Source organism: Rhincodon typus, chromosome 6 (genome assembly GCF_021869965.1).
Source record: "Rhincodon typus isolate 14 chromosome 6, sRhiTyp1.1, whole genome shotgun sequence".
In the NCBI taxonomy this organism is placed as follows: domain Eukaryota; kingdom Metazoa; phylum Chordata; class Chondrichthyes; order Orectolobiformes; family Rhincodontidae; genus Rhincodon; species Rhincodon typus.
Window position 1 is genome coordinate 54,668,567 of NC_063337.1, and position 14,636 is coordinate 54,683,202.

Consider the following 14,636-nt stretch of genomic DNA (forward strand, 5'->3'; position numbering starts at 1 on the left):
TAATGCTACTTAAAATGAAGAGTCTGAACTCGTCAGTTAAGGCTTAAGAGAAAATTGTTCATATTTTACTAAACGCTAATAATCAATTACTTTTTAAATTCCTTCCATAGTTAGACACCATACTGATTACTACTCTTGCCACACTAGAAAAGAAAAACCCATGCTAGAGAGCATGACATCCAAATTTGTAGATGGTACCAAATATTGGGAGGCAGTAACTGGTGCAAATCAGAGTAGGACATTGTAAAGCAGCATAAACAGATTTTGTGAGTTGATATGCCTATGGCAAATATATTTCACTGTAAGCAAGTGTTGAGTCATGAACATTGAGGCAGCAATAGTCGCCGTAGAGTTCTAACAATGATGCTTCTGCTCTGGCAGCTAGGTCCCTTACTTTCACAAGACCATCAGTCTCTCTGGCTCCTCAGAAGTCTGACTTAAAGCTTGGACAATTTTTATCTCTAATTGGGGTCGCAGCAGGAGAAAGTTTGGGAAGCATTATGTTAGGTCATTGTCTTTGGACTGAGAAAGACAAATTGATACAAGTTTCAAGTGCTCCAGAGCCAGAAATTGTAGAGTCCAAGTTTATATGAGAAATAAAAAGCAATCAAAAAAGTCGATAGAATAATTGTCATCTTAAGGGGCAGAATACAAAGGGTACCAGGTTATGCTTCAGTTCTATACGGCCTTTTTCAAATACTATTTCGAAAGCGATTTTCAGTTTTGGGCATTGTGCTTCAGAAGGATATATTGACTTTGGAGGAGATACAGCACAGATTTGCTGAAATGATACCAGGATTTAAAAGGTTAAAATCTGAGGAAAGTTTGCATACACAGGGTTTGTATTCATTTGAATATAAAAGGTTGGGAGTGAAATGGTCATAGTGTTTAACATGCTAAAAAAAATCCATAGGTAGATACAGAAAAATGAATATCTAGTGCGGAAATCCAGAACTAAGGGACATTGTAGAAGTTTGCTGTGAACAAATTGGCTGCTGTGTCTCTGACACTACACTTTGGAAATACTTTGTTGGCTATAAAGCACTTTGGGTCATCGTGTGTTTTAAGAAATGCTGTATAAATGCAAGCTTTTCTTTCTTTAGAATAGATGTGAAAACATGTATGCATGAGGCTTAATTTTATTTTAGCCAACACTTATTGTTTGTTTGACAAAACAGTATGGTTATAAAGTAAGAAAAGCCATCACTGATGAAGGAAGATTTTCTCAGAAATTCCTATTAGGAACTTGAGACTGTGCTTCACATGATTTGTCATCCCATATTTAACAGACAAAAAAATCTCTGGCAGCTTTCCAGATTACTCTTCACATTCACTCCTGAAAATGCTGCATTGAAACAGAGTTTTATAAAGATAATGTCACTCTCTTTCATTTGTGGAGTACAAGGGTTAAATCTAGCCAAGATAAAGCAGGTGAAGGTCTTCTTTCAGTGACATCTATTCAAGGCCATAGTCTAATTGAATTTAAGCAATCCTTGTCAAACCTCTTCTGTGAATGAAGGACATATCTCTTTTCACTTTCATTTATTTCCTCCTGAGCTCTGGCTTGAATAGAAATAAGCTATCAGTTTCCTTCCCCAGAGCTGAATGGCGGCTGTTATATTGAATTGAATGTTCAGATAGTGAAAATTAGCCAAGAGTAATTTCTACAAGATAGATTTGTGAAGAGGTAACATAAAAATGACACCCCAGAAACAAATCATTGAATCAAACTGAACTTTGCCACATTTTATATAAACGTAAGCCTCCTCCTACCCTGTTCTATTAAATTCTTTCAGTATTTCCTTCTGGTTGTTGAGTTAAATCATTGAATCTGTGTTTAAGTGAATTTAGGGAACAGATAAATCGAACTATCCAAATTAAGATTGTATTTTCCTTCAATTGTGCTTTAATTTATTCTTATGTTTCTTGATTTTTCTTAATAAAATGATAAAGTGTCACAACTACGGGTTTGCAACATATTTTGAAGTATTTAACCTGACAAAGAATAACTGATCTGTCAAGTTGAGAATACAAAGAGAGAAAGAAGTTGGTACTGTAAATGAAATGCACTTGAAGAATTTCCCTGTCATTCTGTCGACAGAGTCATAGGCTGCAGATGCAGATTCGCAGGCAACAGACACTTTGACTGCAGAATGATTTATGCCACCTGCCAAATATCCATGAGCCTGATACATCTGTCATCAAAATAACACTGATAAAGGTGGATTTAATTGTCTTCACAATAAAACCAAACTGAGCATCAGCCTAATAAATTATTGGAGAAATATTAAAGTGCAGATTGGACCACCAAGGGCACAAAAATAGAAAGTGATAATAAACAATTCTATTGTGCTGATGTTACAGCAGCCAATACAGTAAAATTATGGTCACAATATCTTCTTGGTTAGATAATAAAGTAAGAAATGCCAAATTGATTGATCTGACACGTCTGTCTCTGAATGTAATCAACAGAAATATTGATGAAACAGACAAGTTGTGGGGGAAGGACTTGCAGTCAAGAAATGAGATGCTCCATTAAATGAGTTAATGACACAAAGAACATTATCCAATTCTTAGTGAAACTTTAAACATTATTCGTGACCTTGGACTTCTTGCAATACTGAAGGGATGAGCAAAACAATTATGCTGTTTTGATATTTGCATGGCACACAGCTGATGCAAACATCAATGCGCCAGGAGTAGTAAGACAAGCTTATATGATTTGTGGCAAAGGAACAACTGCTATTTGCAGTTTTTCAATTGAAAAAATAACTAGATTTTGCATTTGAGATATAGGGGAGGCAATGGCCTAGCGGTATTATTGCTGCACTGTTAATCCAGCGACCCAGATAACATTCCAGGGACCTGGGTTCGAATCCTGCTATGGCAGATGGTGGAATTTGAAATCAGTAAAATATATCTGGAACTAAGAGTCTAATAATGACCACAAATCCATTGTCAATTGTCAGGGGAAAACCCACCTGCTTCACTAATGCCCTTTAGGGAATGAAACTGCCATGCTTACCTGGTCTGACCTACATGTGACTCCAGACCCACAGCAATGTGGTTAACTCTCAGTTGCCCTCTAAAATGGCCTAGCAAGCCACTCAGTTATAGAGTCATAGAGATGTATAGCATGGAAACATCCCCTTTGGTCCAGTACACCCATGCTGACCAGATATTCTAAATTAATCTAGTCTCATTTGCCAGCATTTGGCCCATATCCCTCTATACTCGTCCTATTCTTGTACCCATCCAGATGCCTTTTAAATGTCATAATTGCACCAGCCTCCACCACTACTGCTGGCAGCACATTCCACACACAAACCACCCTCTGCGTGAAAAAGTTGCCTCTTCGGTCCCTTTTAAATCTTTGCCCTCTGACCTTAAACCTATTCTGTCCACTTTTTGACTCCCCCACCCTGGGGAAAAAACCTTGTCTATTCACCCTATCCATGCCCCTCATGATTTTATAAACATTTATAGGTCACCCCTCAGCCTCCGATGCTCCAGGGAAAATAGCCCCAGCCTATTCAGCCTCTCGCTACAGCTCACACCCTTCAACTCCAGCATAATCCTTATCAATCTTTTCTATACCCTTTCAAGTTTCACAACATCCTTCTTGCAGCAGGGAGACCAGAATTGAACACGGTAATCCAAAGTGGTCTAACCAATGTCCTGTACAGCTGCAACAAGACCTCCCAACTCTTATACTCAATGCATTGACCAATAAAGGCAAGCATACCAAGCGCCTTCTTTACTATCCTGTCTACCTGCAATTCTACTTTCAAGGAGCTATGAACCTGCACTCCAAGGTTTCTCTGTTTAGCAATCTTACCATTAAGTATATAAGTCCAGCCCTGATTTGCCTTTCTAAAATGTAGCACCTCACATTTGTGTAAATTAAACTATATCTGCCGCTCCTCAGCCCATCGGCCAATGTGATCAAGATCCCATTGTACACTGAGGTAGCCTTCTTGGTTGTCTATTATACCACCAATTTTGGTGTCATTTTCAAACATACTAACCATACCTCCTACATTCACTTCCAAATTATTTATATAAATGATGAAAAGCAGTGGACCCTGCACCGATCCTTGTGGCACACCATTGGTCACAGGCCTGCAGTCTGAAAAATAACCCTCCTCCACCCTCAGTCTCCTACCTTCAAGCCAATTTTGTATCCAAATGGCTAGATCTCCCTGGATTCCATGTGATCTAACCTTCTTAACCAGACTGCCATGTGCAACCTTGTTGAACACTTGCTGAAATCCAAATAGACAACATCCACCATTCTGCCTTCATAAATCTTCTTTGTCACTTCTTCAAAAAACTCAGCCAAGTTAGTGAGACACGATTTCCCACACACAAAGCCATATTAACTGTCCCAAATCAGTCCTTGCCGTTCCAAATACATATAAATCCTGTCCCTCAGAATCCCCTTTAACAACCTACCCACCACTGACATCAGGCTCACCGGTCTACAGTTGTCTGGCTTTTCCTTACCACATTTCTTAAATGATGGCACCAAAATAGCCACCCTCCAGTCTTCCAGCACATCACCCGTGGTTATCGGTTATACAAATATCTCAGCAAGGGGCCCAGCAATCACTTCCCACAAAGTTCTGGAATACACCTGATCATATCCCAGGGATTTATCCACCTTTATGTGATTTAAGACATCTAGCACCTCTTTTTCTGTATTGTGGACACTTTTCAAGATATCACTGTTTATTTATCAAGTTCCCTAGCTTCCATCTCCTTCTTCACAGTAAATACTGATGTGAAATACTCGTTTAGTATCTCACCCATCTCCTATGGTTCCATAAATAGATGGCCTTACTCTCTCCCATTTACTCTTTTGCCCTTAATGTATTTGTAGAATTTCTTTGGACTCTCCTTAACACTGTTTGTCAAAATTATCTCATGTCCCCTTTTGCCCTTCTGATTTCCCTCTTGAGTATACTCCCACTGCCCTTATACTACTCAGGGGATTCATTCAACCCCAGCTTTCTATACCTGCCATATACTTCCTTCTTTTTCTTGTCCACAGCCTCAATTTCTCCAGTCATCCAGCATTCCCTATACCTACCAGCCTTGCCCATCGCACTAATAGGAACATACTGTCTCTGGACTCGTTATCTCCCACTTTCCAATCGTCCCTTTACCTGTGAATATCCTCTCCCAATCAACTTTTGAAAGTTCTTGCCTAAAGCTGTCAAAATTGGCCTTACTCCAAACTAGAACTTTAACTTTAAGATCACATTTATCCTTTTCCATTACTATTTTAAAACTAACAGAATTACGATCACTGACCTGGCTTATTTTCCAACAGAATGTCATGTTTTGCTGTTTCTGTAATAGGTACATCCACATACTGAACCAGAAAACTTTCTTGTACGCACTTAACAAATTCCTCTCCATCCAACCCTTAACACTGTGGCAGTCCTAGACTATGTTTGAAAAGTTAAAATCCCCTACCATTACACCCCTATCATTATTACAGATATTTCAGATCTCCTTACAAACTTGCTTCTCAATTTCCCACTGATTATTTGGGGGTCTATAGTATAATCTCAGTAAGATGATCATCCCTTTCTTATTTCTCAGTACCAACTAAATAACTTCACTAGACATACTCCTAGGAATATCCTCCTAACTACAGCCACAATGTAATCCTGAACCAAAAATGCTACTCCCATACTGTCTTCCCCACCCCACCCTCACTTTCTATCCTTAAAGCATCTATACCCTGAAACATCAAGCTGCCAGTCCTGCCCTTCCCTGAGCCTTTCTGTAATTGCTATGATATCCCAGTCCCATATTCCCAACCATGCCCTAAGTTTATCTGCCTTACCTATCCTTCCTCTTGCTTTGAAATGCATTTTAATCTATCAGTTTTACCTCATTCTCTGCCTTGCTCTTGCCTGCCTTGACTATTTGACTTGTCCTCATCTCAATTGTACCAGCCTCAGACTTATCACTTTTCTCACTATCTCCTTGGGTCCCTCCCCTTACTAGTTTAAATCTTCCCAAGCAGTTCCAGCAAATCTCCCCACCAGGGTATTGGTCCCCTTCCAATTGAGGTGCAATCTGTCCTTCTTATACAGGTCACTTCTACCCCAGAAGACATTCCAATGATCCAAAAATGTGAGTCCCTATGCCCTGCACCGAGTCCTCAGTCAAGCATTCATCTACTCTCCTATTCCTACTCTCACTTGCACGTGGCACCGAGAGTAATCCAGATATTACTACCCTTGAGCACCTACTTCTTAAATTCCTGCCTAACTTCCTATATTCCCTCTTCAGAACCTCATCCCTTACTCTTCCTGTGTCCTTGGTACCAAAGAATACAATGCCCTCCTGCTAGTCATTATCCCCGTTGAAAATGTTCAGCACCTCTCCTAGACATCCTTAACCCCGGCATCAGGGAGGCAACACACCATTCTGATGTCTCACTATCACTGCAGAAATGTCTATTTGTGCCCCTGACTAAACAGTCCCCTTACACAATCAATCGCTTGTAACTTGACATACCCCTCCTTACAGTAGAGGCAGTCTCAGTACCAGAAACCTGGCTGTCAGTGCTACATTCCCTTGAGAGTCCATCACCTCCTACATTTTCAAAAACAGCATACTTGTTTGAGATGGGGATAACCACAGGAGACTCCTGCACTACCTGCCTACTCCTCCTACCTTTTCTAGAGGCAACCCATCTACCTGACTGTATCTGCATTTTTTTCTGCCATCCTGAACCTTTCCTCCATCACACCCCCTAGCCCTTGTAAATTCTTCATTGTCTATTACTGTTCCTCCAACCATTCCATGCGATCGGATAGGATTTGCAATCAAACACACTTCCTGCAGATATAATCATCAGCAACATTGGAATTCTCCCTAATCTCCCACATCTGACAGGAAGAGCACATCACTCTACTAAAGTCCATCTTTGCACCTTAACAATCTACAGACTCAAAAATTAGCATAGTCGTACTGTTCTAAAAACACTGCTCTAGGTAACTTAATTCCACGTTTTATGTTTAAAAAAATTAATCAAGAGACAGATGTCAGTAAAACATTAAAGAAACACTCACCCTACTCACTATTATAGACTTACTGAAAAAAAATAAGATTTATAAGTTCTATAAGTCTGAAAAACAAACACTTAGCTGATCAATGAATTCCTGAGTCTCCCAGCTGTGAGTAGTTCTGATAATGAGATCTGTCCAAAGTCAGCTGTGAAATATTATTGTTTGTTTGTTTTTCTTGGACTGAACTCTGATTTCCAGACATGCTTGTAATTTCACAGTCAGTCAGCTGTGAAAGTTCATTGTTGCTTTTTTGATGAACTCTAGAGCTATTCTTGGACCTCCCATGTGGTCTCTCCCAAAATTCCATTGCTTTTGATTTTATTTTTAAAGTTCCAAAATCAAAGCAAGAACTTATAAAAACAATAACTACTGCTCCAAGAAATCGAGGAAATCAGCTCCAGCACTGAAAAAAAAATCTGAGGAAAAGGAGCTCTTACATTTATCACTCTTTCCTGGTTGTATCAATTGCTACAACATCTCAACAAAGAAACAAAACAGACAGACCAACTATCACTGACCTAAGCAGCAGAAATGACAACTGAAACAGCCCTGTCAATCCTGCTAAATTCTCCATAATAACATCTGGTGGCTAGTGCTAAAATTGGGAGAACTGTCTCACAGATTAGTCAAGCAATAGCCTGACAGTGATATGCATGAAATCAAAGCTCATGGACAATGTCCCAGACACCACTGTCACCATCCCCGGATATGTCCTATCAAACCAGTAGGACACACCCAGCAGAGGTGGCAGTATAGTGGTATACTGTCAGGAGGCAGTTGTCCTGGGAGTCCTCAACATTGATTCTGACAACATGAATTCTAATGGCATCAGGTCAAACATAGACTAGGAAACCTCCTGCTGATTACCATCCTCCCTCCACTGAATCAGTACTAATCCATGTTGAACAACACTTGGAGGAAACCCAAAGGATGGTAAGGGTGTAAAATATACTGTGGGTGGGGGAGTTCAATGTCCATCACCAACCAGTGGTGAAGTAACCAATAAGCAGGAAAAACATACTTGACCTCAGCCTCAACAATCTGCCAGCTGCAGATGCATCTATCCATGACAGCATCAGTAAGGGTGACCACCGCACAGTCTTCATTAAGACAAAGTCTCACCCTCTCACAGATAACACCTTAGATTATGCTGTGAGGCACTATCGCCATGCTAAATGGGTCAGATTTCGAACAGGTCTAACAACTCAAAAATGGGCATCCATGACGTATTGTGGGTCACCTACAGCAGCGGAATTGTACTCCAAAATAGTCTGCAATCTCATGGTCTGGCAAGTTCCCCACTAAACCATTACCCGTCAAGCCAGGGGAATAAATACTATTTGAATGAAGGAGGTTATGCCAGGAGCAGCACCAGGTGTGTCTAAAAATGAGGCGTCAACCTGGTAAAGTTACAATACAGGACTACTTGCATGCTAAACAGCATAAGCAGCAAGTGATAGATAGAGCTAAGTGATCCCACAACAAACAGATCAGATATAAGCTCTGCAGTCCTGCCACATCCAGTCATGAATGGTGGTGGACCATCGAACAACTCACTGGAAGAGGAGGCTCCATAAATATCTTCATCCTCATTGATGGAAGAACCCAACACATCAGTGCTAAAGATAAGACTGAATCATTCACAGCAATTTTCAGCCAGAAGTGCCGAGTGGATGTTCCATCTTGGCCTCCTCCTACAAAGACAATGGACAACATTCCAGTTATAGTACTGAAAGCTTGTGCTCCAGAACTTGGCACAACCAAGCCAAACGGTTCAGGTACAATTACAACACTGGCATCTACCCAACAATATGAAAAAACTCCCCAGGTATGTCAGTACACAAAAAGCAGGACAAATCCAACCTGATCAATACCCCCTCAGTTACTAAAGTGATGGAAGGTGTCATCAAAAGTGCTATCAAGCAGCACTTGCTTAGCAATAACCTGCTCACTGATGCCCAGTTTGGGCTCCACCAGTGGCACTCAGCTCCTCATTACAGCCTTCATTTAAGCATTGACAAAAGACCTGAATTCCATAGGTGAGGTGAGAGTGACAGCCCTTGAAATCAAGGCCTCATTTGACTGAGTGTGGCATCAAGGAGCCAAGCAAAAGTGGAGTCAATAGGATCTAGAGAAAAACCCTCTGCTAGTTAGAGCCATACCTGGCACATAGCAAGATGGTTTGTGGTTTTTGGAGGTCAGTCATCATAGCTCTAGGACATCTCTGCAAGACCTCCTCACGGTAATGTCCTACGCCCAACCATCTTCAGCTGCTTCATCAATGACCTTCCATCTACCATAAGTTAAGTCAGAAGTAGTGATTGCCGCTGTTAAGGATCAGACCAAATCCCCTCAAAATATATTAAGATGATAGTCTAGACTCTAACTCTTTTTTATTTAAAGGTAAGTGTAAGGCATTGTGTACTGGATGAAATTCAATTGGTCAAACTACCAAGCTTGAAACAAAACACACTTTATTAATACACTAAATTAAAATACAGACACAATAAAAATAACATAACAGTAACTCTACCAAAATGCTTTACAAAATAATACAATCTTAACTACTACTAATTAGCTGTTCTAATATAGTAATATCCCATAAACACAGCCTTGGCAAAGGCAAATTAAGTAAAATAGATTGTCTTAAATGCAAATCTAGCAGCAAGAAGAGAACCCCAGCCTTTAGCTGCATCAGAGAGAGGAATAAAAGGCTCAACATCCAGCTTCAAGATCCCAGCAACCACTGCTGAAGGCTAAAACTAAAACAGATCCTGATTCTTTGGAAGCTTGACCCCACCCATTCAGGCTGCTTCTATTGTTCCAACTTTAAAAAAAAGGCCTCACAAGCTGCTAATTGGCTTTGGAGCAGACTGCTCACACCTCTCTCTCAGCCCTTCTTCGTAAAAATGATCAGGACAAAATATGCCTCTTACAGCCATAGAATCATCACACCTCCCCCTATTAAAAAAAAATGAACCATCAATATACCGAGATGACTTCATTTTTAAAAACCTTTGGTGTCACGCTATTAGTACACAACAATACATATGTAAATTACATTGACTCTGAGCATGCAAACATTCACTACTACAGTCTATTTCAGTCTGGTTTTTTGTTTGCTCCCACCACTGAACACCTCCATCTTCCTTCACCAAAGTTGTGGCAGCACATCGGCAAGTACATGCTATCATTCTGCCATGTGTATAATTTGCAAATTGAATGGCTGCAATAATACGCTCCATCTAAGCAGTCTTGAATTTTTATCCTTAATTTTTTCCAAAAAATTAATGGGTTATGAATAGTATGTACAATTGTCTCAGGTACATTACTGCTGATATAAATGTTGAAATGTTGCAAAGCCAACACCAAGCTCAAGGTCACCTTCTCAATTGTGGAATATTTCTGTTGATAATTGTTTAATTTTCTGGAAAAATGCCCAAAAGATCTTTTTATCTTCTCATTGTCTTCTTGCAAGAGTACAGTACAAACAGCCACATCACTCGCATTAATAGTGACCTTGAATGGCTTTGCGTAATTAGGTGTGGCTAACAATGGGGGAGTGGTCAATACAGCTTTCAGGCTGTCAAATGCTCCCTTTCATTTCTGCATCCATTGAAATTTTCTGCACTTCTTCAACTAGTCAGTCAGCGGAGCAACCACACTGCTAAAATTTGGTGCGGACTTCCAATAATAATCACTTAGTCCCAGAATTGTAGTACTTCCCTCTTTGTCAATGGTATGGTAAACTCCCCAATAACCTTTGTTTTCACATCCCATGGGACCATCTTCCCATGTCCAATGACATGGCCCTAGAACATGACTTTTATGAATTCACTCTTAGCCAGGTTTATCACTAAGCCCACCTCCCGAAGTCGATCTTAACTAATCAACTACATATATATGATTTGATTTATTACTGTCATATGTACCCAATTTCAATGAAAAGTTTTCGTTTTGCATGCAGTACATCAGATCATAACATACAAAGGCACAAACACCATAGTTTGATTGAACAGAGCGAGGAATACAAAGTTATGGCTACAAAAAAGGTGTACAAAAGCAAGATCAACATTAGATTTGAAATTTGAGATGTCCATTCAGAAGTCTAATAACAGCAGAGATGAAGCTGTTCTTGAACATGTCGGTATGTGTGTTTAAGCATTTGTATCTTCTGCCTGACAGAAGAGGTTGAAAGAAATTATAACCGGGGTAGAAGGGTCTTTGGTGATGTGGGCTGTCTTTCCACGGCAATGAGAAGTGTAGACAGAGTTAATGGAGAAGGTTGGCTTGCTTGATGGACTGGGCTATGTTCACAACTTTCTATGGTTTCTTTCAGTCCTGGGCAGAGCAATTGCCATACAAAGCCATGATGCATCCAGATAGAATGCCTTCTATGGTGCATCTGTCAAGGTCCTTATGGACATGCTGAATTTCCTTAGCATCCTGAAGAAGAAGAGGCATTGTTGTACCTTCTTCACCATTGCATCAATTTGGGTGGTCCAGGACAGATTGTTGGTTATCATCACTCCTAGGAACTTGACGCTCTCAACCACCTCCACCTCAGCTCCATTGATATAGATGGGGGTATGTCCTTCTCCATGCTTCCTGAAGTCAATGATCAGCTCTTTCATTTTGCTGATATAGAGGGAGATATTGTCATCTTTGCGCCAAGTCACCAAGCAGTCTAGCTCTTTCCTGTATTCTGTCTTGTCATTGTTTGATTTTCAGCTTAAAATGGTGGTGTCCTCAGTGAACGTGTAGATGGAGTCATGAAATTTGGCCACAGTTATGAGTGTACAGAAAATACAGTAGGGGACTGACTACACATCCTTGTGGGGCTCTGGTGTTGAGGAAATATATAGAGGTATGTGAGTTTTCTAAAGGATGAGTAGGAAGCAGAGTAGTGGGGTAGCTTTGTTAGCTCAAGATGAATTAAGTAAGATAGAAAGAAATTATCTTGGATCTGGTGATGTGAATTCATATATGTAGAGTAAAAAATAACAAAGGAAAGAAGACACTGCTGGGAGCAGCTATACTGTACTAGAGAATGGGGCGGAATGGTGGCTCACAGCACTAGGGACCCAGGTTCGATTCCAGCCTCAGGCGGCTGTCTGTGTAGACTCTGCGCATTCTCCCTGTGTCTGCATGGGTTTCCTCCCATGTGCACATTAGGTGGATTGGCTATGCTAATTTGGCCATAGTGGCTGGGGTAGGTCTTGGTGGGGAAACTCTTTGGAGGGTCAGTTGACCTTGATGGGCTGAATGGCCTGCTTCCACACTATAGGGATTCTATGAATAAAACATGAGATAATGCTGGCAAGTAGAAAGGCAATAAATTATTCATGAGTAAATTTAATCTTCCCATATATTTGGAAAGTTAGCCACAAGAAAGAATTCACATAGTGTATTCAAGGCAGTTCCTAGAACATTATGTTATGAATCCAGTCATGGATCAAGCTGTTTTGTTTCTGGTAATGTGTAATGAGGGAGGTTTAATAAATGATCTCAAACTAAAAGATCTCCTAGGAAATAATAACTATAACACGGCAGAATTTAGCTTTCAGTTTGAGAGGGAGAAACTTGGATTGGAAACAATTCTGCTAAATAAACAGTCAGAACAGTTAAAGCTGGAAGCCAGGAAGTTATAATAGGAACAAAGAAATGGAGACCAATTAAATATATACCTTAGTTCTGTTTTCACAAAGGAAGACACAATAATGCCCATAAAATGTTGGTGTCTTGTGAAAAAGAGGAACAGAAGAAAATCAGCATTAGTAGGGAACTGGTATTGGAAAACCAATGGGAATGAAAGCTTATAAATCCCCAGGCCCTGATCATCTACATCCCGGAGTACTTCAGCCAGTTGTCCCAGAAATAATGGAAGGTTTGGTTGGCATGGTGACTCAGTGGTTATTACTGCTGCCTCATAGTTCCAGGGACCTCTGTTTGATTCCACCTGCAGGCAACTGACTGCATGGAGTTTGCACATTTGCCTCGTGACTGCATGAGTTTACTCTGGGTGCTCTGGTTTCCTCCCACAGTCCAGTGATGTGCAGTTTAGGTAGATTGGCCATGCTAAATTGCCCATGGTGTGTAGGAACACGTTGTTTAGGTGGATTAGCCACAGGGAATGCAGGGTTATAGAGAAATTGAGTGGGTCTGGATGGGATGCTCTTTGGTGGATTCGATGGTCCAAATGGTCTACTTCCACACTTTTGGGATTCCATGATGATGATTCATTTGTGATCATCTGTCAAAGTTCTTTCGTCTTTGTAACAGTTCCTATGGATAAATGGGTAGCCAATATAACCCCACTAATTAAAAAAAAGACATCAAGAGGAAATGGAATTATAAACTTGCTAGCCTGACATCAGTAGTGGGGGAAATGTTAGAGTTGACTATAAAATATGTAATAGTGGAGCATTTGGAAAACAGTGACAGGATCAGAAAGAGTCAGCAAGGATTTACAAAAGGGAAATTATGCTTGACAAAACTACTGAAACATTTTGAGGATACACTTTGTACAGTTGATAAGGGAGAGCCAGTGGATGTTGTTAACTTAGACTTTCAGAAGGCTTTTAATAAGGTCTCACTGTAGAGATTAGCATGTAAAATTAAAACACATGGAATTTGCATATTGAACTTCCATGGATAAAAAACTGGTTGACAGATAGGAAACAAAGAGTAGGAATAAACAGATCATTTTTTCCAAGAGGGAAACTGCAGGGATCGGTGATTGGACCCCAACTATTAATAATATATATCAACAATTTAGATAATAGAACTAAATGTAATATCTTCAGGTTCATAGATCACAGCTGGGTGGGAGAGTGAAATGTGAGGAAGATAGAGAGAAGCTTCAGCATGATTTGAACAAGTTGAGTGAGTGGCACATGATGTATAACATGAATAATTGTGAGGCTATCCACTTTGGTAGCAAAAAGTAGTAATTTTATTATCTAAAAGACGATCTTTTGGAAAAGGGGAGGTGCAATGAAACCCAGGTGTCCTTGTACACTAGTCACTGAAAGTAAGCACATAGGTACAGCAAGGGTGAATAAAGCAAATGTAATGTTGGCCTTTATGGCGAAAGGATTTGAATACAATAGCAAGATGTCTTGCTGCAATTGTGCAGGGTCTTGGTGAGACCATACCTTGAGTATTGTGTGCAGTTTTGAACTCCTAATCTGAGGAAGGATGTTTTGGCTATGAAGGGAGCGCAATGAAGGCATACCAGACTGATTCCTTGGACAGCAGGATTGATGGATGAAGAGAAATTGGATTGATTAGAATTACATTCACTGGATTTTAGAAGAATAAATATAGATACCTATAAAATTCCAACAGGACTGGACAGTGTAAACACAGGAAAGATGTTCCTGATGACCAAGGAGCCCAGTACAAGCATATGAGGCCATTTAGGATGGGGATGGGGAGAAATCTTTCTACTCAGAGTGTGGTGAACTTGTGGAATTATCTGCCACAGAAAGTGTTTGAGGTCAAAAGATCGAATGTGTTCAAGACGAAGTTAGATATAGTTCT